The sequence below is a fragment of the Lepisosteus platostomus genome, chromosome 7 (genome assembly GCF_059453375.1).
Source record: "Lepisosteus platostomus isolate fLepPlt1 chromosome 7, fLepPlt1.hap1, whole genome shotgun sequence".
Lineage (NCBI taxonomy): Eukaryota > Metazoa > Chordata > Actinopteri > Semionotiformes > Lepisosteidae > Lepisosteus > Lepisosteus platostomus.
In genome coordinates this window covers 32,693,079-32,715,592 of record NC_142617.1, presented here as the reverse complement: position 1 = coordinate 32,715,592, position 22,514 = coordinate 32,693,079, and the positions used below count along the sequence as shown (strand labels likewise).

The 22,514-nt window shown below is 42.6% G+C and overlaps 1 protein-coding gene across 7 annotated transcripts in view; it reads right to left on the bottom strand.

Moving 5' to 3' along the window:
- Positions 1 to 22,514, bottom strand: part of pacsin1b (protein kinase C and casein kinase substrate in neurons 1b) — a 99,731-nt gene that overhangs the window by 33,967 nt on the left and 43,250 nt on the right. Inside the window, exon 1 of one of the 7 annotated variants that reach the window (XM_088639870.1) lies at positions 7,774 to 7,991. The exons of the other annotated variants lie outside the window; for them this stretch is intronic. The gene's annotated coding sequence lies outside the window, so the exon portion shown is untranslated. Of the gene's footprint in view, positions 1 to 7,773; positions 7,992 to 22,514 lie in introns of those variants that run through there. 7 annotated transcript variants of the gene reach the window in all.

Sequence of the window (22,514 nt, the reverse complement as noted above, 5' to 3'; positions counted from 1 at the left end):
TCTGTGCTTCTCTTGATTAATGGGTTGTCATTACTGAGTATCTGCGTTTAGTTGGAGCGCTTTTTATTACCACCTCTGGTCGCTGTTGCTCAGGGATTAATATAGAACATAAGTGATTAGTTAGTCTCACGAGCAAATGTCAGCCCAAGAAAAGCCAGCACTCTTGCCATTATCAACATCATTGACATTTAAGACTCGGTGGAATTCCTAAACTATTGCAGCACAAACTAAACAGACAATACTCAGTTTTTATCCTAACAGAGAGAGTGGCACAGTGCGAGCCTTTCTTTCTGAATCAATTGTTGAATGAACAGAAGGAATACATTTTTCATGACATTCTTGCCACACTGGAGAGCAAATGTACTGCAAAGTACACTAAGTAATTTTACTTGCTCTCTGAAGAGTTTGGTTCTACCCTTCCATGTATATTTATACATTACATTTTGTATAAGTGCTGTATCATATTTCTCAGATATTGATATTGATATTTAATATGGTCATATTCATTCAAAGCAAAGTTAGAGAATGGCTACACTTGTACAACATAATTTCACTTGCCAGTTGATCAAAACAGACGTGTGTAACTGTGCGTTGCTGTGTTTAGTTTAAGCAATTGTGAATATTACTTTTTCTTAGTTCTGTGACCTGTAATCTTCCTAATGGCATTATCACTCAACTTCAAGCATTTTTCAAAAATTTACTGATGGAGCACAAAGGCAAATACAATTTTTCATATCGTTTTAACCCCCCACTGTTCAAAATTACTCTTTTACAATTACTTTATTTACAAATTGCACACCATTGCCCCACCCACAATTCCCAAGTACCAGGGATACAAAACAAAACAAGAGCCGGACAGGGAAAAGACAGAAAAAAAGAAAGCAAAGACACTTCTTGTCGTTACTACAAAAAAAACACAGAAGAAACGTGGCATACACAGAGTGATTGAAAAACTGGCACTCAGGGGGATTGGGAATAAAGCAGATAGGATATTATGTGGAACTGGCCACTCCTCTGAGCTAACTGAAAGATGTAGAAGAGCAGCCAGGAGGAAAAGGGTTTCAGTCCATTATGTGTCTAAGATCTGATACGAGAGAAAGGAGAGTAAGAGCTCCAGAGGTAGTTCTCCATAATAACAGGTGGAGCTGGCTAATAGGTCTGTGGGACTCGGGGACCTGTGGAAGAAAGGGAAGGATGTATGTAGAAAATACTGCTTTGGGTATACTGAGGGGTGTCACGGGTGCTGGACAGAGGGACGGTTATCTCAGTATCTTGGGGCAAGTGAATATTGCTCTCCACCTATGAATTTAGTTTCCTCTTACAAGTAGTTCAGTAATTCTATGCTCTTAATGTGCGTACTTTTGGTTTAATGCATCACAAGAATACATACCACTTCTCAGTTTAGGACACATTAGTTGTCTATTTTACATGCTTTGGCGTGGTCAGCAACAGGTAATCTGACAGAGTGTTTTAGACAATATACCAGGTGCACGCTGGGATGGATGCAGTCACGTAGGTGACACAGAGGAAGCTGGGGAATCTTTGTCTTGTGTTCTTCCAGGCTCTGGCCATCTCCCATCATCTCTCTCGCTTTCTGAACATCTCTCTAACATCTCTTTATTGTCTTAGCCTGTACCTTATGCTTATGTTGCAGAAAATCTGAAAGAAATTCAATAAAACTTACAGTAAGCTACTTTATGAAAAAAAAAACCTTGAGGCAAAAATTTGTATTGTATTTTTAAAAAATACCAAATTCATAAACCTTACATTCAATTTTAAACAAGCATTCTACAATAAAGAATTAAGGAAAATGATTGGAAATGTAATTATGAAACTTGGAAGTAAATGGCATTATCATTTAGAAGTTTCACAAGGTAAAAGGACCAAAGATATTTGCTCAGTCTGGACGCGTCTGACACCACCATTTTCCACACTGTTCACCACCCAGCAGAAACAACAGCCTTCCCTTATTTACATGAAAACAATAAACATTAACAACGTTAACAGATTAAAATGACTTGAATAAATCTGTTATTGGTTTTAGATGGGAGTTCAACCCTCTATTTCAGAGTAGAATACCCCCTATTGACATGTATTCTTATAGGGAATAAGTTTTTAACTTATGTGTTTTTGTTTTATGCAGCATTTTTAAGAGAATGCAATCGTGTAAGTCGAACAACTACCTGGGGATGTTCGTTATGTATACCACTGCTATCTCAGTCTTCAGTACTCGGCTGGCGTTAAGGCAGCCTTAGCTTGCTTAAACCCCTAAGATTTACCAGCAGAGATTACTGCTCAGCAAACTACCTCCAAACCTGACAGTTTTACAACACGTACTGTACCACAACCACAGCATGACAAATACCAAATTCTTCTTATATTTCCATTGATTTCTAGTTCACATGAATCCCTGCTAAAACTACATTTCTTAAGGTAATCTTCCAGCTTCTCTGATCTGGTCTCTGACTCTTGGTCATGTTTTGATATCCTGGAACCTTTGCTTCAGGTACACTATCTGTCTGGATCTCACAGCGCTCCTTCATTCTTGCTTTGGCAAACTGTAGGTTTAGGGTAGGTAGAGGAGTTTATTCCTATATGTACAGTACACGTACATTGGAATACTTATTCGTGCCGATCTCTTGGGACATAAACAGTACAGCAAACGACACAATACGACAGACAACACCACTCAATGAAGACAGTACATTACACACATGCTTAATAATAACAACTGAACAATAAATATGTAGTCCTGAAAAATAACATGGTAGACCATGCCAGACGTCCATTGTGCAGAGGTGCATTGAGTTCTGAGGCATTGTGGTTAGCTGTTAAGGAAGCGCACTGCAGAACATGGTTCAATTTAACCTTCTGCGCCACCTGTTCCATTTGTGCAGCAGGAGAAGGAATTGGAAGGTACAGGTGGGACACAGGTTTTACGGGATCAGTTAAAGCAATGTTTTCACAAAAAACAAAAAATTTGGCTGTAAACACAAGACAGCTCTTGACAACTGGCAAGATGTCAGCAAACAGAGTACAAGCTTGATCTGTGGCAAAATGGCAGCTGGAGATGAGAAGGGTGGAACATACACTATCTTAAGAAAGCCTGACGCGTCACAAAACAATGCAAGTGGGGTGAAATATATTTCTGAAAGCAGAAATGTTGTATTGAAAAACACAGGAATTTGTCCCTAAACTAGAATTCTCTTAATCCAGACAGATTAAGGTTTCTGAGTTTGAAAGAATTCATATTCCTTTGACTCTGGTAATCGTGTCCTTCCACATTTGTGTAATGAATACAGACAAGAACATTACTTTTGGCTGGCTTCAAATTTCTCTGTTAGGTCTCTTAAACAAAATAGAAGTGGTAATGGAGCTGAAAAAATGTAGCTTTTGGGGGTGCAGGCTACAACTGTCTGAGTATGTGGCGAGCTGGTGTCTTAAACAGGTACATCCTTCTGAAGTGAATTTCAACCTTATTCTTGAGCAGGTGGCCGTTCAAAGCCAGGAAGACACTGGAGAGAAGCACAAAGAGAATGTCTGGAAAACAAGGACAAAGCAAGCCAGGGTCCAAACCGAAATAAACACCGTTGAGAGGATTGAGAGTTGCAGAGCAATCTCAGAGAAGCCCTTAAATATTCCTTGCCAGCAGCTATATCCCCCTTCAAGTTACAATTGACAATCCACTGAAGCTCAGCAGGTGTGAGCCCGGACAGTACATGGACAGGAGACCTCCTGGGAAAGATAAGGCTTCTGCTAGAAGAGGTGCTACTGGTGCCAATAGGGGTTGCTCACCCTGCAGTCTGTGGATCCATCATGCCCTGTTACAGTGATGGAGGCACAGTAGTGCAAAAAATGTGCCACCTTTAGGACGAGATGTAAAACCGAGCTCCTATCTCTCTGTAGTCATTAAAAATCATAGGGTGCTCTTCGAAAAGAGTAGGGGTGTTACCCCTATGCTTTACTGAGCATGGCCTCCTAATAATCCCCATCTCTGAACTGGCTCCATCACTATGTTCTCCTCCCCGCTGATAGCTGGTGTGTGGGTAGCGTACTGGCACACTTTAGCTGCGGTTGCATCATCCAGGTGCAGCTGCACATTGGTGTTGGTGGAGGGGAGTCCGCATCACTTGTAAAGCACTTTGAGTGGAGTTTCAAGCGTTATATACAGTAAGTGTAAGGAATTATTAATAAAAATTAATTATTATTATTATTATCCCTGAACCAAATGAAAGTAATAAATTGCCTGCGGGTGATCCAGGTCTCCTGTCAATGGCAACCAGCGCTGAGTGACATGTGGTTGAAGCAGTGGCTATCTGCCATATCGATGCTAGCTCACCCTGCAGAGCAGCAGCAGGGGCAAGGATGAAACTTAACTGAAAGAATGTGACTTTTGGGGGTGGAGGATAAAACTATCTGACCTTATCTATATTATCTTAAGTAGCAAGATGGCGCCGACCAGGGTGACATGTTATTTGCTCTTATTCACACTTATTCACACTGGGGACACCTCCAGAGATGGGATTCAGCTGCTGAATTTTTAGAATTCTTTAAGCAATACCTGAAGGATCCTATACCTGAGCTTTGCATATTTATGAAGCAATCAACCCCACCCTGCAACAAAATAATGGCAACAATTGTCTTTAACAATCAGCAAAGATCTCTGAAGCCGAAATGAACATCATTCATTCTCACACTGTCTGATTTTTGTTCCAGGAAAAATCTTTCTGCTTGATGTCCTGAGATGGAAAAGGCCTCACTGCTGCTGTCAGCCGACACACCTCTTTTCTGACACCTCCTCTCGTCTGCCACGCTGCCTGACTGCCTGTGGACCGCCCCTCTGAAATAACGGCTCACCAAACTCGTGTGAAGTCATGTGGAAAGGCGAGAAAGATTTTCCCGAGATGAACTTGTTTAAGCAGAAGCCAGTCGGTTCATGCAAGGAGCACATTACTTGCGGTGTTTGCAATCTGGCAAATCAAATCAGTGGGTTAAGATTGGAAACAATTGCAAAGTTATTTTGCAACTACATGCAGGCCAGTTAAAAAAAACAGAGGGGGAGTGGGGGAGCCGTAGACTAGACTATTTGGGTCAACTCAAGCCACTGGCAGTACAGTAAGTGTGCTTCTAACAATAGGCAAATCTCTCAAAAACAATGGACAGAATATTGAACTCTCAACTGATAGTAGATCACTGAGACAAAGGTTTAGGAAATTGTTACTCAACTTAAGGCCCCATCAATCTCCATTGCAATATTTTAGTGCAGCCAGTACATATATTGTTACAATGATCCCTTTAATAATGAAACACACAATGTGCCGCCTTTAGGATGAAGTGTAAAACCGAGATCCTAACTGTCGTGGAGCTATTTTTCAATGCTAAATTCTCAACTGGAGTGGATTGGAAAATCTACATGATCATTTTCTTGAGACAGATCAGGTAGACTCAAGTCACACAGTTAGAATACGTGAACACCCCTCCAACATCTGAAAGATCTAAATTCATAACAACAGCTGACAAAAGCCTTTCTCTTCTATCCTCCCCTTCGTCTGTCTGTGTGTTGCTTGGGAAACAGAGGCAACCATCATATGACACTAGACTGCTGTGTAAAAAGAAGTCACTAGTGGGAGCCGTTTGAAAATGCATTTCAATCTGAGAGCAGGAGCTATGTCTTTACTCAAAGAGTTGTGGGAGTACAGATCATGCTCCCCAGCCATGTCGATGAAGGTTCTACCCTGATTTCTTTCAAGAAGCAACGAGATAATTCCTTGGCCCCTGGTTTGAACAGTCTTGTTTTAGATCATGAGACCTGCATTTCATGCCCAGCACAATGAAGATCTACACACATTGGATATACCCTTTGAGGAATACAATTTAGGAACCCCTAAAGGAAATTTAAGTGTCTCATTTTAATTTGGTTATTTTAGGATAAAGGTAACTGCGAGGAAAAAAAAACAGGCTCCTGCAGTAGAGAGATGTAAGAAACATGAGAGTAGTCACAGGCGGGCACTATGAAAAACACAGGGAGACATGAACCTTCCTAGCTATATTTATCTCTTTTGCGAGCTATACTAGCTTTGGAAAAGATTCCTCAAGACAAAATTCAGAATACAGCATAAAATGAATAGTATTCTGAGGTTTGTGCACCTATTGGCTCCCTGTTTAATTTTATGACCATCAGAGGTACAGTTACTATACCTGTTTTTATATTGGATATCATGGGTAGGCTGGTGTATAGCAATCCGAGAAGAAAGAGACACCCTTGTACAGAGCCACATCCTTATAAAGCAGACACGCTAGAACAGAGATAATATGAATGACAACACAAAACACAAATAGAGAAGGCACCTAGCAGCTTGGCTTTCTGCATGTGTACAGACAGTATACAGGTAAGCACAGAAAACTTTAGAAAAGCAGAAACCAAGTAGTTCGGCAAATTAAAGAATACCAACAACAAATCAGTCAACTGGTCCTGACGGTTTAACAAATTTCGTGTTAAAGAGATCAGTGAGGTCATGTACAAACCAAAAGAAGAACAAGCAGAAAATAGGGGAAACTCCAGAAGATTTGAAGATTAATAACAAAATCCAACACAGAAAAGAGGAGAACAGAATAGCTTAATTACTCATAGGCCAGCTGGCTTAACATGCGTATCACATGCAGTACTGGAGATCATCATCAGTGGGACTGGTATGGTCAAATTGGGGAGAGTTAACATAGGTTTCATGGACGAGGTTCTGCTTCATAGCTGAAAAACATTAAAGTCAAGGCTAAATGCTGCTATAAATCAATTTGTGTACAGGTAAATGACAAGCACTAATGGGCTGAATGGTCTGCTCTGCTCATTAACTTTTCTCATCCCATAGGAGAAACTAGAGCAGTACAATCCATGTGTAAGATCTGAAAGGTAAGCAGTGAAAGAGAAATTAAATATAACTGACAGAGAGTACTCTGTTAGATCCCCAGATAATTGTTCGATTTGAATCTTCCTGACCTCCACAGGTCATTTGGTATAAATCACACTAGGCAACCATTCATTCAATAATGTTGAACACCGGCACACATCAGGCTCAAATAAAAGTGAGGAGAAAAGACCAAATGCTGCACAAATCCATCCTGAGAATTCTGAAGCATCTCAGTGTCTGACTCACTGAATCCCAGAACAACATCTTTGTGTCCGACTGACTGAATTCCAGAGCACCATCTTAGTGTCCGACTCACTGAATTCCAGAACACTGAATTCTCAATGTCCGACTCACTGAATTCCAGAACAACATCTCAGTGTCCAATAGACTGAATCCCAGAACAACATCTCAGTGTCCGACTAATTGAATTCCAGAACATCTCAGTGTCTGACTGAATTTCAGAACAACATCTCCTAGTTCACCTCATTGAATTCCAGCACAGACACCATGTTAACTCGGTGTGGCTGTGTTTCACCAGTAATCCTCATCTGCCTCCATGCTATAATCTACATAATACAAATAACATATAAAACTATAATATAAGAGCATGTCCATCCCATCTACCCCTCCAACCTATTTTTAGATACATACCTCTAATATTACACAAGCAGATTATTTTTTTCTGTTGCGTAATGACACTAACTCATGTGGCTATTATGCAAACAGAGAATGAAAGAACTGCAATCACGTTGCGAGAGTTGGTAGTCCACCAGCAAAGGAGACACAAGCAGATGAAGATGCATTCAGACCTAGGCAGTTTTCAGGGGGATCTTCTGCAATAATTGCTCAGCAGCAAAGATTCGCTTACCCAGGGTCATCCGTAAGGCTGTCGAGTCTGCGAGGCTACATCAGCTCAGAACTGCTGTTGTTCCCTTTCGTACAGCACAGACCGTTTTTGCGTAGCATGCACGTTTGGCGTCTTATTGTTTTGCCCGCATCTGGGTTATTGTTATTGTTATTGGGATTCTAAATTCTCCAGCCCAGTGCAGTGTGTGTGCGTGTGCGTGCGCGCATGAGTGTTTGTCAATGGCTCCAGGATAATCCTATAATGTTCCACTTGAATGGTTTATACAGAGCGAGAGGGAAGGGGAGGGGGTGTTGTTGGGAAAGGGGAGGGAGCAGTACAGCAAACAGGGCGCTTGGGATTGCACTGGCGATGGCATGAGCGCTATACTGGACAAGAAGAGGGGTGTTTAACCCTTTGCTTGCCAGGCTGTAAGAACTGACAATGCGGGAGCCCCTGTCTGTGAGCTATTGCTCGAGGGCAAACAGCTGAGGCTGGGAGGCGGAGAGACATCAGGACTGCTGGGCACTTGGGAACAAGGGAGCAAGGGAGAACAGCAACGCTTGGGCCACACAACAACCACAAGCAACACTACAGGAGGTGAGCAGGGGTGGGGGCTGTGACAAAACAGGAGGAAGAGGGAGAGAAAGGGGGTGCTCCAGTTACTCATTTAATCACCCAACGGCAGAGAAAAGGAGGGGGTGGGACTGTTTTCTGGGATACAATGGTTCGGCCACCAGGAGTCTCCTTGTGCTTGGTGAGACAGGAGAGGGGGGAAAAGGTTGAGAACGAAGACACTGTGGGTGTCTTGAAGATCTCCTGTGATTAGCCTGATCCCCAGCCCTCCCAACCCTCCCAACCCTCTTCAAAACACTGTGCGGTTTAGGAAGCCACGTGCCAGAATGCCAGGATGGGACTGCACCGAATGAGAAAGGTAGCAAAAGAAGGCTCCATTTCTCTGCATGAAAACAGACGCTCTGTGGACTCCTGATGAGCTGACAGGAGGATATTAAATTATTTTTTGTCTTTTCCAGCCAATACAAGAGAAGACTCCCTCTCTATAAACTGTCGCTTATCAATTCCCAGAGGTTAATTGTTGACTTTAAAGAGCAATTGAAGCACTCATGGCTTTAAAGAGCTTTGTTGACACAGACAACAAGAAGTGAAGGTACTGAGGGAACCACAGGGGGACACCAACCTCTCTGTAACTACAAACACGTAGACAGGTCTTCAGGAAGGCTCCGCTGTTGCACAAATAAAGCTGTCAATCTCTAGGAATAGCCCAGAATTATGCAATACAGATGTGTCTTGTTTGTTCTGATTTAATTTTCACTCTGACCTAACAAAATACTTCAACCCTGGCAGCTTACTCTTTGGTAGCAGCCTCGTCCTTTTTTCCAAAGGAAATTTTAGAAAAGGCCATGAGTTGGACATTTTTTAATGGTTTGGAGGTTAACCTTTTGCTTTTGATGTGGTGCTCAGTCTCTGTACCCATACACATTTGTGTAATGGATGGTACAAGCACTTTAACATTCTGGCGGTTAGTGCTGCTGCTCACTGGTCCTGGGCAATGAGCTGGGGCACCTTCTGTGCGGAGTTTGCATGTTTTTCCCATGTTTGTGTTTTTTATCCTTTAACAGGATAGAGGGCTTTTCTGATAAAGGATAGATGGATTATTACGGTAATATGATTTTGCCATTGTTGTGCTTGCAGTTGCACTCTCTACGATTGTGGCTGTAAAGAGATTAGTATCTGAAAACAAAAATTAAGCTGCTTTTCACTGTCCCTTAACCAAACATTATCAAGAACAGTTTTGAAATGAGCCTTGAATCCCTTTTACATGGTGTGATCAGGAATCTGACATGACCCCTGTGTTGTTCCTAACAACATTCCTGTGAGTCAGGCTGGCTGTCCGTGTCAGTTCAGAGAGAGGTTCCTCCAGTGTGTGTTTAACGCGCTGTACACCTGTCTTCTGAATTAATGTATAAATAATAGTAATGTGTAACTCCAGGAGAGTTTGTGTTTTTAAGGACACAGGCCCATTCATGCTTCCTATTGTGACATAAATGTATTGTAAACACAGCTGCCTCCTGGCGTGAATATTCATGCCGGGTTGTGACAGTGAGTCATGGTGCCCCTGTTTACTCACAATGGCTCACTTGTTAACTAGCGAACTGTGAGGGGGCAGGGCTGCCGAAATCCGGGAAAGTCTCTATGGTGGGGTGGAGATTCAACCTCTGGGCTCGAACCCTAGACCTGCAGAGATACTGGGTCATCTGTTGCGTTTGTTATCTCAACAAAGCTCTCTGTAAGATTGCTGAAAATATATGATCTATTCCACCATCAGCCTAAGTGGTCTCGTGCTACTGACCGATGTGAACTAGGGTAGCAGGAGATCTGGGGTCCTCAAAGAGCACAGAGAGCCTGTGATCGCTTCTAGTCAAGGCAGATCTGGAAATCCTATTCTGAGAGCTGCAACATCATTTTGTTTTTGAATGTCATGAATACATAGTATATACAGTAGTCCCTCCAGCCCTATTGTTTCATAGTTTTTCCATACATGAATAAAAATCAAATTTCTAAACCTTGAAAGCTTTTACACAAACCTCTCCTCAAGTAAAACCTTAAGGTTCCAATGATTAATGCACCCTGGGATTCTTCTGCCTGTACAGTAGTTTCTCTATAGTTTTGCTCTGGGTTTCTATGTCTTCAGCCTGGCATTGCTGTGCTTTACTAAACCGGATTGTGCCAGTGCTTGTGTATGCAATGATATACAGTATATCTTTACAATTGCATGCCAGAGTATTGCTGTGGTGAGGTTGGTAAAGCACCGTATAGGCATGTTCAATTTAAAACCACAGGAAAACGCAACAACGATCAAAACAGGAGAAAAAAAATAAAAATCTCTTTGCTAAATTAATTAAGGCAAGCTTTCTTGTGGGTAGACATGCTGTAATTTTCTTTTTTGTTCAATTGACTCACAGAGGGGAAAAGACTAGGCCTGTGCTGCAATATGAGGGAAATATGAGAGAGTTTCATTGGAAATTAGACGTTGGTATCTTGGTGAAGAAAAACAGAGCAAATTACTGTCTCCTGCGTCACCTGCACTCACGTCAAGATGGCTAATGTGCAAAACGAGGGCAAACACAGACACAATCACTGCAGCTCATTTCCAAACCGCCACGGTGCACAGCCACGAGTCAGAAGCATTTCAGAATTCAATTGAGATTTCCAGCAAAATGCTTTTCAGCTGTGATGAGCAAATCTTGTTTCTCACCACGCTGATGCCCCAGAAGAAAACGGCAGACACAGACGCATGTATTTCTGGATTACCAAGAACAGAACCCAAAACACTGCTGATTCTGTTTTTAAAAGTTTTAAAACATTTCCAGACCCTATGCAGACGACACAATCCGGGGATGAGTGAGGAAAACAAGGGGGAAAAAGAATGCGAGAGTCAGGAATGAAAAACAGGGGGCGTGTCCATGGTGCGCTGGTGTTCGGGGGAGGTGTGGCTGAGGCAAACAATCCAGAGCTGAGTCCAAAAGGGGAATCCAAATTGGGGCAGAAGTCCAAAGCCAGGCGATCCATTCAAGACAGACGAGATAAAAACAAGAACCGGGTCGGGACCGGCACGGGAATGGGAACAGGAACAGGAACAGGAACTAAAACCTTGACGAGACCAGGCGAGTCCGGGACCTAGAAGTGGGAACCAGAGCAGAGCCTGGAAACGAGTGGGCGTCTGGCTTATAAAGGGGGCTGGAACAGGGAGCAGGTGCGGGAGATGAGTGAAAAACAAGGAAGGGCTGGAGCGTCCTTAAGAGGAGGAGTTTACGATCGTGACAGTTAGGTCACCAGGGGTGCTGTCAAGACTCTCCAAAAAATGCATTATCTGAATACGCACAAGGTTATTAGGGATAAGATTCACCTGTTGACAGCTGGTCTTTCTTATATAAGGTTCAGGGAGTGCACGACTGAGGTCTGCTCAGGTTTGGCTCAGGTTTTCTCACGTGTGACAGTGAGAAACAGAACCTCACGGGGAGACTTCTGAGAGAGCGGAAGATCAACCCTGTAAGGGGGCAACTTTCTGCAGCAACCCCAGTGGGGACCGGACATTTTTAGTCTTGAGGTAAAACTCCTGGTTAATACAGTGAGTCTGTGGGTTAGTAAAGTCTTTCAGTGAAATTCTTCATTTGTACAGTTTTGTGGTGTGACAGATGGTTATGAGACTCACATCAAGACTTTAAGTTATTAGGTTATTGAGAGCAGGTTATTGACATGTCAGTACACCGATAAGGTAATGAATATCGTAGAGCGGGTCCAGCCAAAATGGAACTTCCGAGTCCTGGAAAGTTCAATGGCTACTACTTATAAGGGACGAGAAGGTTATAGGCGTGCAAGTCTTAAACCTGTTTCAGGTACAAAGGGTTAAAAAGGGTTATTTACGTTAAATAAGGAGATTAATATGCAAATATTCCCTATGTTCGGCTACTACAGGAAGGGGACTGTCACTGTGGCCTACGCAAAACTAGGCCGTTTTATGTTAATTCTCCATATCGCTGCAGGGCAAGGGGGTCTTGAAAGTGCCTCGAATAATTAGTGGGATGATTAGATAGGAAACGATATGAGAGTGGAAACCAGGTGGCTGAACTGTGCATCAGGCCGAACGTTTGCGGAAGAAGAAACAGCAGCTCATGTGATCAGGTGGTATAGAAAAACAAAAAGTTCTCTGTACAATTCACAATTCACAGAATTCACTGTCATTGTCATTCTGACGTCAACAATCATTGAAGACATGTGAGCCAGTTTGTCAGTCTATGAAGCCCATGCCCAAGCCGAGACATTACCAACAGCATGCTTCAGAATCTGCCCAGAGACACATAGATATCTACTAAGAGCAGATGAATAAACTAAGCAACCGAAGAGCTTTGGGACAAAGTTTTAAGAATAGGAGAGACCAAAATTAAACTTAAAGTGATGGGAAGGCTAAAGTGTGGAAAAAGTAAAGAATTGTAGATGCTCTTACCACATCAGCGGTGATGCATGGCCTGGCCTGGACATGCATGGCCACCTCTGGAACTGGCTCCCTTATCTTTATTGACAACAAAATTCTGACATTTACAAATTCATTTTATCCGCCCAAGTAGAAGAAAATGCTTCCATTTTTATCGGCAGTGCTTCACCGTGCAGCTTGACAATGGTCCCAAACATATGGCCAGTTCATTCAAGGGGTTCATCAGGGAACAAAAAGGTAGAAGAACTTAAAGTGGCCAAGCCAGTCTCCACATTTAAACCCAACCGAGAATGCACTGTACATGCTGAAGAAGAAAATGCAGGGTGCCCCGAGATACGGCAAGAAATCAAGGTGGCTGAGCACTGAAACGATTCAACAAAGCGTTTGGTGAGCTTGATTGGTCAGAGAAATCATGCTGAAATTGCCTCTTAGGGATACGCAACCAAATACCCTGCAAAAAAAAGAAGTAAATGTGTCTCAAAACATAGTCACTAAATATCACTGAGCTGAACACAAAGTATTTTGTGTTTTAAATGTCATCAATGTATTAGCCAAAAATAAAAGGTATACTGTACCATACTTATCATTCATATGAATCTCCAGATGAGAAACGCAACTAAAGTTCGTCATCTTTTAGCTTTTTTAGTACAGAGGACAGTCTTACCTACGGAGGATAAGTTTATGAAACCACCAAACCCAGAACATTACAGAAGCCACACAACCTATTCAATATCACCCAGCTAGTGGGGATTTTAATCCAATTTTTGGACATCACTTGTGCTCAAAAATGTGTCAAGACTTAATTAATTGTAATTATTTGCACTACAATACTGTACATAACTACCACTTATTACCCAATATATCCATCACACAATTCCTGGGAACATTATTAATCTAGTCACTAGTGATTCTAGTGACAGTGCAAATTTCTTTTGCATAACTTTTGATACAGCCAGGCCCGCAAAAAGATTTTTAAGGCTTAATTTTAAATGATTAATGGTAAATTAATCTCAGAGATCCTGGGTTACAATTAACTACTGAACTGTGACACATTACAATACATTAAAAATACATTAAAATTAGGTTTGAAAAGAACCAAGTATAGTTGTGGCAATTAATTGGTGATCTGACATCATCCATTGTCAGGATCAGCATACTTGCACATTGTGTGAACCACCGGCCAAGTGCATTTCTGCTACTGCAGATCATTCTGGGCACAGAATCTTTAAATGTCACAGGAAGTGAGATTATTAGGGGTGGAGTGGTGGCTGTGTGGCTAAGGCTCTGTGCCTGTGACTGGAAGGTTGCTGGTTCAAATCCTGCAGCTGGCAGAGGAATCCTACTCCATTAGGCCCCTTAACCAGGGGCGCTGTACAATGGCTAACACTGCACTCTGACCCTGAGCTTCTCTCCCTGTCTGTGTGTCTGTGTCTCATGGAGAGCAAGCTGGGGTATGCAAAAAGATGAATTCCTAATGCAAGAAATTGTACAGGGCTAATAAAGTGATGTTGTTATGTTATGTTATTATTGTGATGAGTTGAACAGGTCCCACACATGCTCAATGATGTTAACAGCTAGTGTATAATCCTCAGACTTTCTGTGGTCTCGAGTGTGACTGGGACCACAGGACAGGCTATGCAGATGGTCTGCCTTCTGCCCAGTATACCCAGAATTTTCAGGAGGAACCTCTGTCCATCTATGGTTGTGTGCACCATCCCAAACAGGGATGTCCCTGTGCTGACGATGGTTCCCCACTTAAAATACACTTCACAATACTTACTGAGATTCAGCTTTGTAAGAAGAGAAAAAAGGGATTATCCTAAGATGTGATGCACTAGTATTACACGTGTGATTTTGTTTACAGCTTTTCGATGTGCCCAATCTCCCAGAACCCTCTTCCCACCCCCAAAAAAACACCACAGTGCACAGCAGCAGACAAACAACTCCCCCGAGCCAAAGGGCAAGTCACACGATCCAGCAAGTCTGCGCTGCCGTTCAGAGTTCAACAAGGTTAGATCACAGCAGCAGTCTCACAGCAAAACGACCTCTCTCACACTTGGCAACACAGAAGTTTCTCAGTAGTGTGGAAGAGAAGGAGGCCGGCGATTTGATTCCAGCACCTGGGTGAGTACCACTGAGCAGGCCAGGCAGGAGAGAGAGGTGTGTGTGGGGGAGTAGCGAGAGGAGAAGGAGAAGAGGGATCTTGTTTGGGAAGCTCTGCAAATGCATTAGCTGTCAGGGATGCCACAGAGAGAGCACTTCGGTGATTGATAATCCCAATGTCAAACAGCGAAGGCAGGCAGGGAGAGGCTGTAAAATTCCACTGCGCTCATTTCCAACTGGACCATAGCAACCTCCCATGATCCAACAGAGGGGCCTCCATCCTCACAAGCTCGTTTCCGATGAGCCTAGTTCCGGCTCCAACCACTCAAGTCCTCACAGTACTGGTGGGCACACTGTAATTGGTTTGGTTTTCACACAGATATGTAATTATAATTAACCAGTCCAAAATGGTTCTATTCCAAATCAGTGCTGCCTATTTATTTTCTACTCTGAACAATACTTAAATTCTGTAAATAAACATGATTTGGACTAATAGTTTCCTGCCAATCTTACTCTGATTGTACAGAACATCGGCAATTACTTGCAATATCAATAAGTGCTATAAAGTACAGTATATCAGTGCCAATCAGTCAGAATCGTAAGGATGTATGGTCTTTGATTTTTAGCTTCTAATTTGCTCTAAAGATCCCGAGCCCATGTAGCTTTTTACTCAAATATCAAAGAAATACAATATTTGTAATCTAGTTCAGTTTTTAGTCTTGGTCACTTCATGTTCTCATGCCTGTTAAAAATCACATCAGATTAATAAAAACTTTTATATGGGGAAAAGTATTATGTGTTCCCAAGTCCAAAACTTTCACCCATTTTCACCTGTAAATGCTCAAAATACACCCCACAACATTTACAAGCACAAATTCAATTAATTATATAGTGCTTTTTAACCTTCTACTGTACTTGTAAGAGACAGAGACAACTTATTTTCCCAAATCAGTGATACTGTAATTATCATACTGTATTTTGCATTGTTTTATTTAGACATTAATAATTTAATGTAAAAGTCTTCAAACCTTTGAAAATCAGGAAATAAACTTAGCCTACCTTAAATGTTTGTTATTAGGTGCTGTAAATAATTATACTCGTGTAAACAAGGACAAACAGCTAATTATCATAAATTCCAGTTATTGTAAACAATAATCAGTCCTTTGTGTCTCGTTACCATCCTCGGTGGTCTTTTTCTTCAAATCGTTAAACAATCAGGTAGCCTTCTGCTGTATGAGAAGAAAATGAACGTCTTAGCACTGATCTGATCTTCAATCCACTCCAATAACGGTTTTGCCATTTTTTACAAAATTGGACGTCTGTTTTCAACTTAGCACCACCAAGTACAGATTCAACAGTTGGAGTCTGACAAATGTTTGTGCTACGTTGGCCGTATTCGATGCAATGTTCATAAACAAAAGCACTGATGAACAGTAATAGTAACAACACTAACACACTTAGGAGTTGATTGCCTTCACACACAAGTCTTCCGACTTGGGAACTGAGGGGCGTCAGGCAGAGAAGTTAGATCTTGCTCGTAACCTAGCTCATAATATTGAGTTATGTGTTTGTTATTCGAAAATTTGGGGATTAATTGCAATTGCTCGTATAAGCAAATTCTCGGAATAAGAGGGCTCGTAAAAAGGGATCTGTGTATTCTTATAGGGTACGTAAACTAATATTTTATTTTTAATTTATATCCTATCGTACATTATGCATAATGTTACATCATATACTGACATATACTGTACACTTTATACAATTATGGTTATTCCAGAAAAGGGACTGTCTAAGAATTTAAAATGAATCTCCTTTATTGAGAAGCACATACTGTAGTTTTCTCCTGACATAACAGCAAGAATTTGGCATTCTACTGTTAATTTCTCTGCAACCTTCAATTTCCGGTTTCGTCAGAGATAACAGGTTAGTCCACAGCAGCAGATGTCTGTGTTACTGTCTGGAATTTATTAACAGACCACCCTGAGACTCAGGCCAGTTCCTGCCTGAATCGATTTCCGGATAGCTGCTGGGAATGACCTTTTGTAAAACGACAAAAACAGAAGACAGCAAGGTCTGGGGAAACAGCTGATACGGCAGAGATAAGTCAGATCTGAAATCAGCCATCGGCTACCGGCATCACAACACTCCCCGGGCTGCACAAACCTCATGACTGCAGCTTTCGCAAATGAGGAGCTATTTCTCAGATATATTCAGGTATTTTAAGATTTTAGGCAGCCACACCTGTCCATCAGGAGCTGGACAGTGGCTTCCCTTGAACACTGCCACACAATCACGATCCCTCTCTTCTCTTCCCCTTTTCTGCATTCATTTCACACCCACCAAATTCTCAACTATTTCACCCACCCAGCCTTCAGGGAGGGCGCAGTGGCTCTGTGGCTAAGGATCTGCGCCTGGAGCTGGAAGGTTGTTGGTTTGAATCCTGTGGTCGGCAGAGGAATCCTACTCTCTTGGGCCCCTGAGCAAGGCCCTTAACCCCAATGACTCCAGGGGTGCCATATAAATGGCTGACCCTGCGCTCTGACCCCATGTTTCTCCCTCTGTGTCTGTGTCTCATGGAGAGCAAGTTGGGGTATATGAAAAGACAAATTCTTAATACAAGAAACTGTATAAGGCCAATTAAATGATCTTATCCCTCTCTCCCTTCATGAGCTCTCCCTGCCCTGCCCCTCATCACACTGTACAGTATATTAATTCATCCTATTATCCATTCTTTATTTCAAAACATATGTATGGTTTTGTCAGGTTCATTACCTGACTACGCCTATAAAATACATGTCCCAGTAAACTAAATACACCACTGTATTTTTAATCACGGTCCAAATCCGTAGGATACCAGACTTTTTTATTTATTCATCTGATTCATTAGGTATTTTTCTAATTGGTTGCTGTAATACAATGTGTTTGTAATACGTGTTATAGTCACTCCTGGTTCTACTGCAGTGCTGCAAAGGCTTTGGAAGAGCATCCGCCTGTTGGAATTACAGTCTAACCCGAAGGCCAGGGACAGGTAAGTGATGGTGAGTGATGGAACAGGTGGTGAGGGCATGCTGATTGCTGGACACTCATCTTTCACCCATTTTTGGGTGAATATTTTCTTTTCCCAAATTTGGAACTGTTGGTTAATCAGCTCGGCTTTAGAGCTATGAGCCTGAAACCTCCAAAGGGGTTGAGGCCTGTGACCATTTCCCCTGAAACATATTTCCATCAGAGCTTCCTGCTGTTAGGCCCATGGTGCTTTGCAGGACAGTAGCCATAGGCTTGCAGGAGCTTAGAGGCTCTTTGTAAGGACTGCAAGTTCACAGGTATCCACACGCAGTATACTCAATCACACAGGCTGCCCAGTCACACAAACAGCCCAGTCACACAGGTGCCCATTTACACAGGAGCCCAGTCAGACAGGCTGCCCAGTCACACAGGTATCCAATTACACAGGTGCCCAGTCACACAAGTCTCCAGTCACACAGGTATCCAATCACACAGGTGCCCAGTCGCACAGGGACCAAGCCACAAAGGTGCCAAATCACAAAGGCTGCCCAGTCACACAGGTGTCCAGTCACACAGGGACTAAGCCAGACAGGTGCCCAATCACACAGGGTGCCCAGTCACACAGGTGTCCAGTCACACAGGGACTAAGCCAGACAGGTGCCCAATCACACAGGTGCCCAGTCGCACAGGTGTCCAGTCACACAGGGACCAAGCCACACAGGTGCCCAGTCGCACAGGTGCGCAAACAAAGGGACCCATACACACAGATACCCAACCAAATAGGCATCCGGTCACACAGGTACCCAACCGCACAGGGACCCAGTCACACATGTGTTACATGCTGAGTGTATCTGGCTGACACAAATACGGCTGAACCTCTACTCCAAACATGCAATACTATGGACTAAGCCTGCCAGGAGCAGGCGTGTTTTTCACCAGTAATGTTGTGTCCAGAGGAAGGTATTCTGATAAACCTGAACAAATCAAATGAGAAACAAATCAGAAAACAAGGCCAGCATTTCTCCATCTGCATGTGATCTGGGACCATGGTTGCTTTCTTAAAGGCACTGAATTGTGTTGGACTGTTCTCTACTCGCCACTGGCTATTGAAGCGCAGTGCTCAGTGAGTATTGAGCACTAGAAAACAAACATAAACCTATTATTGTAAGAAGATTAAAATGGAAGTGACAGGCTCTAAGTCTGGAACCACTGAACGACCTTGAAGTATGGTTTTACTTCAAGGAACATGTCACGATTAAAGTCCCTCCTCCTTAAGGGTGCTCCAGCCCTTTCACTTCAGACTTAATTCTGTGCACCTGACCCCTGTTCCCAGCCCACCTCCTTAAAAGCCAGGCGCTGACGTTCATCCTGGCTCTGCATCTGGTTTCCGCACCGTGCGAGTCCGGGACCTGGAAGCGCCTGGTCCCATTAAGGTTTTAACCTCTGTTCCTGTTCCTTGTCTGCCGGTTCCGACCCGGTTCGTGTTTTTAATTCCTTGTTCGGATGGATCACCTGGCTACGGACTTTCTTGCGTTTTTGGATTCCCTCTATGGATTACTTTTGGATTGTTTGCCTCGGCCACACCTCCCCCGCGCACCAGCGCACTTTGGACACACCCCCCTGTTTTCATCCCCGTATCCCTGCATGACTTTTTCCTATTGTTTCCCCACTTCTTCAGATTGTGTCGTCCGCATAGGGTCTGGAAAGAACTGTTCGTTACAGAACACTGCAGAAAGGGTGTGCAAAAATAAAAAATAACTCACTTTGTTTCACCGGGATTGTTAAATTTAATTAAATTAAAGATGGACTGTGGAGTACTGCTGATGAAAAGCAACAGAAAAATAAAAAATGTTTAAGCTCTTTAAACTTTTGCACCTCTAAGTGTGCTCGTGGCAGGCTGATCGTTGATATTCATCTTGCAGCCTCTAACAGCCAAAAGACAAAAAGACTTAGACACACAGAAATGCAATCACAGTGCAATAAAATTCTCATCTCTCAAAACAAAGTAAACATTGTCATTGCTGTTTTGAACAACGTTACTGCACTGCAGTTACTTTACATCCAGAAACCCCCTTGTGCAGCATAAAAACCTGTTTTATTTTTCATTTATTTGGAGGCTGCGGCTCAACCTGCAGTTGGTCAATCTAGACAGAGAAGTGTGATTAGAATTTGTAAGTTTCGAAACACTGGGAAAAAGGTCGTCATGAACCTTGTGAACGATGCCTTGCACTTGGCCAAGCACGCCCTTCCACACCTCTGTTGCAGGGCGTCACTAGGGAACAAGACCTGCTGCCCATGCTGCTTTGCAGCTCCTCACTCTGACTCTACTTACTGTATGGAGGAGAGGCAGTGAAGTATTCAGCCCTTCCACAACCTGACTGCTCACCTGAGCCCTTAAGGGTGAGACAGAATTCCCAGAGACCAGCTCAGAAAATCCAAAAAATCTGAAATCGCTACAGTATATACTATAAAATGTAATCTGAAAATCAATGAATCCAATCAAATACCTCATCAATTCACCTCTTTTTCTTTTTCACCTCTTACTGCAAGAAAACAGTCCAAACTAAACGGCATCACCTGCTCTCATTTGCAGAGCTGAGGTGGTATTTTCTTGCTATCTCGCTTGCAGTGTGAGAGACTTTAGTCCGAGCTAACATTTGCGTCCTCATAAAAAAATCAAAAATCAAAACAAAAGCAAATATGCATCAATTGAAAATGAGGCAATAAAAAAAAAACGGTATTTTAACAAATTATTTTTTAACAAAAAAAGAACGTATTTCTCTCTTTTTTTGTGCACAACAATACAACAACTAGAAACAAAAGAGGCCCTGTGTACAGTAAATGGGAGATTACCACAGTATAACCAATGTAGTGACATCTCCCAGTAAAAGGGCCTTTGATATTGGTTTGCATCAGAGTGTCACAGAACAGAAGCTCAGTGATGTTAAGCCTTCAAATATCACTGCTGTGCAGCTCCACCTGCTTTAAGAGGGACACTTACTGTGACTGGGACTCCCTAAGTGTGGCACACAAGAGGGCTGGACTGGGATTGGTCAACCTAGGCTCTCTCAGCTCTCAGCACACCAATGATCTCCACCCTGTGCCACATCCTGGGTGCCCGCAGTCTTGCTGTGTTATTCGAGAGGGACTGCATTCCTTCAGTAGGCTTAGTACCTGTCTGGGTTTGCTGTAGAGGCACTGTAAGTGGGCAACAGGTTCAGACACAATTGCAGCCTTTGTTTGGATCACATTCCCGATAAAGGTGCGGGGAATGAGTTGATATCTGCTATCTGTGGTATAACTTAACTTAAAGACTTCATTTTCGTAAAAGAGTCTCCAGGTAAGACTGAAGTTTTGTGAGTTGTTTGTTTTCATCAGGGGCTTTGCCACCCCGCTATGAAAGTGTGGGACATGAAGAAGTTAGTCAAGAGCTCAAAACAATTATCCTTTTGTTTTGGTGGGTTTTGTTTAAATAAAGCGCGTGTTGGTGTGTCTGTTGTCCTGGACCTACCCAGTGGGGCGTCAGTGTGCCAAAAGATGAAGGGCGTAGCAAGTGAGCAACGCATGAGCAGAGGAGCCTGTCTGCACTTCCTCACTCTTCCCTCTTGGGTCGTTGCTGTGAGCTAAGACATGACAGTTGCTAATGCTGAACCCAGATTGGACTGGTATATAACACAAAATAACTGACAATTCTAATTTTTTAGAAACAAAAAGACATATAGAAACCGCAAAGTCCAATCTTAATAACCACACTATAGCACTCAAAGACATTTGTGTGCAGAAATGACAAACTGAAGCAAACAAATTATGCCAAACAAGTAAAGAACTGAATTCCTATAAAAAATTTAAAAGCATTTTCATAATACTAGTAAGAAATGTGCAGGTATAGAGCAATGTGCCAAGCAGAAGCAACAGTTCCAGTTGAATCATCCTAGTGTATGTAACAAGATCAGATGCAGCTTTTTTTATACAGTAGGTGTCTGATATTTATGATGCAGGTGTGGAAAAGCCTTGAAAAACAGATACTGCGCTGGGGGCAGACTCCTTTTAAGAACAGTCTCTGTAAATCTCCTCTTGCTGAACTGAGATTTGTCAAACACACAAGCTGCCTGCTGAAACTGACCCCACTGGTCTGTAAAGAGAAGACAGTCTCAACACCTCCTTCAGCAGCATCACCACAGAGCACAGCTCCCCAACCCTCATCTGCTCCAGCACAGGAATACTCAGTGCCAGGACAGAACAGAAATGGGAGTTTCTTCTCAGGAGGCCTGGACTCTGAAAAGCCTACTTAAAGACGCCTGAGTTATTCATTTGTAGCCAGCACTCCCTGAAAAACAAACACTGGAGGTAAATTCATGAAGCAGTGTCCTAGCCATTAAAAGCAAGAGATATCATAGGTGTCTGGAGAGTGTAAAATGTGAATCAGGAAGGGCAAAGTTTTCCTAATGCTAATGTAAAGAAACCAGAAAGTATCCTACTGGTGAGTGCAGAGTAGTGGTGGGAGTAAAAATGGACTGTGAGTAAGATCCTGCTAAAGATAAGTAGATAGGCTAGATATAGGTCAATTTTAACAATCTGACCAATTTGCTTTTGCATTCAAGAAGCCATTTGTTTGATGCTCAAACCAATTAAACAAACAATT